Source organism: Fragaria vesca, linkage group LG5, assembly GCF_000184155.1.
Source record: "Fragaria vesca subsp. vesca linkage group LG5, FraVesHawaii_1.0, whole genome shotgun sequence".
NCBI lineage: Eukaryota > Viridiplantae > Streptophyta > Magnoliopsida > Rosales > Rosaceae > Fragaria > Fragaria vesca.
In genome coordinates this window covers 4699994-4703831 of record NC_020495.1, presented here as the reverse complement: position 1 = coordinate 4703831, position 3838 = coordinate 4699994, and the positions used below count along the sequence as shown (strand labels likewise).

Genomic DNA, 3838 nt, shown 5'->3' with positions numbered 1-3838 from the left:
AAAAAAAAAAAAAAACTTTTTAAGTAACGGAAAAACAGTAGCTTAACAGTTTTTTGTAACTGTTGGACCTTCTAGATGAGAAATCAAAACCTTAAGGACTATATAGATGTTTTTTAAACCTTGAGGACTAAGTAGATGAGTTGTGTAAATCTTAGGGACTAAACAAAGGTTAATTCTAAAAAAAACTAATAAGTGTGTGTGTGTGTAACTCCAAGTCTTCATTGTTCAACAAAAAATATGATCACTTTTTCAATTAGAAGTCATATGTCCATTTGATATATCAGGTTTGGAAGTAGAAATCAAAGAATCAAGCCTATGTGCGAAAAGAAGATTATTTGTAGTTGAAGAACTCAAAGACAAAACATTCAAATCAAGTTTACATAATGTTTACCTCTTCAAATTTTTCTTTGTTTTGAAATGCGCTTACCCAGCCTATGGTGCAAATGATATTAGAAACTAAAAATTCAAGCATCGCACAACATTGAAGAAGAAAAATATATATCAAACAGATTTAAAATCATCTATACCTGAAGATAAAATCACTGATATAAAACTTCCACGTCCTAGTTCCAAACAAAAACAACCCTGTGCAAACATACATGAAATTGAATTCAACAAAAATTGATAGAAATAAGCAAAATTCAAAGAAGCTTCTGATCAACTGGAAAACTGAAAAGAAGTATGAACTACTGTGTTAACTGAATCAGCTCTTTCCTCTATCCTCTCAACTCATCTTGAATTCCTCTCACTCATCATGAAAAGTATACCTTACTTTATAAACTGTAAGTAAGTCTTAATGTGACCGACTTGATTCATGTTGAAGTTAACCTTGGCCTTTGTTGTATTTTCTTTTATTATAGATAGAAAATACAACAAAGGTCAAGGTTGTCATAAGTTCATCAATAAACAGAAAACATGAATGTTCCAGAATTAAATAAAAAAAGTTGCAACAATGTATCTGAAAATATACCTGCAGAGTTGCAAGGTTGTCAATAACCTCCCTTTCATGTCTCAATTAACTTTCTTCTCTCTTTTTCTCACCTCTTACCTGCACCAATGAACTATATAAACAAACTTGATAAAAAAAATGTTGTTATTCTAGATGCTCATTTATCTGTTGATCCATTGAATGAGGCTATTGCCAGCCAATGTCAACCCATTTTTCCTCAAGTGGAGCTTAGAATACTCTAGTTTAAAGACATAAAATCAATACACCTTATAATCTAAAGAGGATCATTTTTCCTATCACTTCTCTGTTACTATTGGAAGATACAACTCTTCTCTTCATGAAATTGCAATAAACTTTTATATTATACTTTTGCTCAATGGACTCATGATCTGGCATTTTCTTCCTTGCTCAATTGATGTTCTACATGACATAAAATAGTAATCATGATCATTTAAAAGTGGCAGAACTCTCACACCATGACATCTAAGAGTTATTAAGAAGATTCCTCTAACACTCATGGTTTCTCAAGATCTTAGAGAATATATAACTATACGTGCCATTTCATAATATGGTTTTGATCAATAAGAGAGAAATTTTAACATGGATGATAATTAGAATCTTCAAGACACGTGAATATTGTACATATAGACGAAACAAAAGGATCACTTAGTTTCTGAAGCTTATCCAATTCAAAAAGATCACCAGAAGAAACCCTTAATATGGAACATTAAGTTCTATCAGGATATTCATATTATGTGAATGACTTTCAGCACTGGTTTGTTAAAACGACAGGCAAAGTTCTTTCTATGTCTGTGAAAACTTTGGTTTCGGGATAGCAGGTTATGATGAAATAAAGTTGTGTTTTAAACTCGAAATGCAATACTTAAATTAGCTCAGAGTATGTTTTAGAAGTATATACTGAATGAAACTCATCACAATTACAAACCTACTGCCAAGCAAAATATGATCACACTCATTTGGCTTGCCATGTGTGGGCATGTCTGTAATTACATAGATCATTAGCCTTATGAGTTTGTTCATTTCTTTTTATTTACTCTATTAACTAAAGATGACCTACATGTATTTGAAATATTTGAATTGGATATCAAACTAAATGAAATTTGAGAGCATTACGCATACCTTGAGAACTGACGAATTGGATATCACCCCAAAGAATCAAGAACCAAGAATCAACAGTAGACACCGTAGTGACCACCAAACAAGACCTGAAAAAAGATCACCTAGCCACAAGAAAACCTTAATATTTAAAATGATCAGAAAACACAGTATCAAACTATGGAAGTAACTAATTAATTATCTATTGCTACTAAATGAATGAAAGTCAGCCAGTCTTGCTTGTCTCGGCTTGCAACTCAGTTTCAACTAAATCATGTAAGTACCATTATAATCATACATTCTAACATTAACCGCCCCCTCTTGTTAGATTATGATTTTGATGCTACCATTATATAGAGTAAACCAAGAAAGGAAAAAAAGTAAAACATAATAATGCTGATCTTTACACACACATGCTACCATTACCTCTTGTCTGAACATCAAGGGTAATGCTTGCACTACCGAGTCAATTTATTGAAGGCTCATGATGTGAAGGTGGAAACAAAGAACACAAACTTGCTCCAATGCCAGCTGAAATATCCAACAAAATAAGTGAATTATAAAAGGGTATCTGAGAACTTGCAGGTTAATTGATATTGAACAAAGGGGCTCCTTAGAGTTAGAATTTCATATAACTCGGTAAATCAATTCCAAACATAGCAAATTGGAACCTGAACTCTATAACTATCCTTTTACAACAATTGAAATACAATATGACCATAAAAAGTTTAGTAGCGTGTATATTGAGTCATTCCCTTCATCAGTTTTAATCACTTAATTACATATATAGAACCCATAGTAGTAGTACTAACCTGGACTCCTATTCGCTTTTCATCCCTCCTCTTTTTCCCAAATCCAGACTTCTTGTTTTACCTCTATGGAATCCCAGAAAATAAAACTTCGTATTAGTCGTATTTGAAGGAAATTGATGACATGAATGTCAAAGAGTAAACAAATTTTATAGACTTGCAAATGCAAAACTCACCATATGTGCAAAATAAAAGATGTCGATGATGAATTGAGAAGGTGTTTCTGTGTAAGAGGAAGACATAATTAAGCCAAATAAACAACTACAGACAAACTGAAATCGTATCGCAAAGTTATACAAAGTAAAGCCCCAAACCGAAACCTGCAGACCCAAAACCACTACATCCCGCCATCTGAATGAGAGAACAATTCAAAATCGAAAAACAAAACAAATCTAATGATTGAAAATTTGGGACCCTAATCCAAACCCACCCAGATTTCTCTCCCACTTCCTTCTTCTATATCCAATCAGTCTCGTGACGAAGAGCAAGAGAGCAACTAATTAACCTTGTGCGTGCTGAGATAATGAGATGAGAGTTCCCTTTGCCTCAATATTAGTATCGCTCTCTCGATCATTCTTGATTGAGAAATTGAAACCCTATTTAACCCAACATCAAATCGAAATCACATTCAAACTAAATCAGACACTTCACAAAAAGAAATAAAGAAAACAACTTTAGATAAAAACCAAATAACTTCTTTGAAAAGGAAAAGATATGGAGATCAATGTGTATTGCTCCATTACCTGAATTAGTCGTTAGTCGAAGGTTGAAGCTTCCTCTTTCTTCTTTCTTTTATTTTCTTCCAGTTTTGAGTTGATCTCTGATTCTACAGGAAATAATTTTCAGAATATGAATATTGAAAAGGAGAGAAAGAAAGAAAACAAACAATTTCTAGGATGCTGAAAGACATATATCTGATCGGATGCAAACCTAGGATCAAAAACTTAGCATGCATACCAGAAAT

The 3838-nt window shown here is 32.8% G+C and overlaps 2 non-coding genes across 2 annotated transcripts in view; both read right to left on the bottom strand.

Moving 5' to 3' along the window:
* The window catches only part of LOC101299186, a 1663-nt gene extending 1104 nt beyond the window's left edge, over window positions 1–559 (bottom strand). Inside the window, exons 1-2 of the transcript XR_184627.1 lie at window positions 528–559; window positions 392–432 (exon numbers count right to left, since the gene is read on the bottom strand). This is a non-coding gene — a transcript (uncharacterized LOC101299186). The remainder of the gene's footprint in view (window positions 1–391; window positions 433–527) is intronic.
* Window positions 560–1202: 643 nt separating this feature from the next.
* On the bottom strand, window positions 1203–3636 carry LOC101298999. Its single transcript, XR_184626.1, has 3 exons — window positions 3051–3636; window positions 2878–2940; window positions 1203–2596 (listed from the first exon to the last, which is right to left on the bottom strand). It is a non-coding gene; the product is annotated as an uncharacterized LOC101298999 (transcript).
* Window positions 3637–3838: the final 202 nt, after the last annotated feature.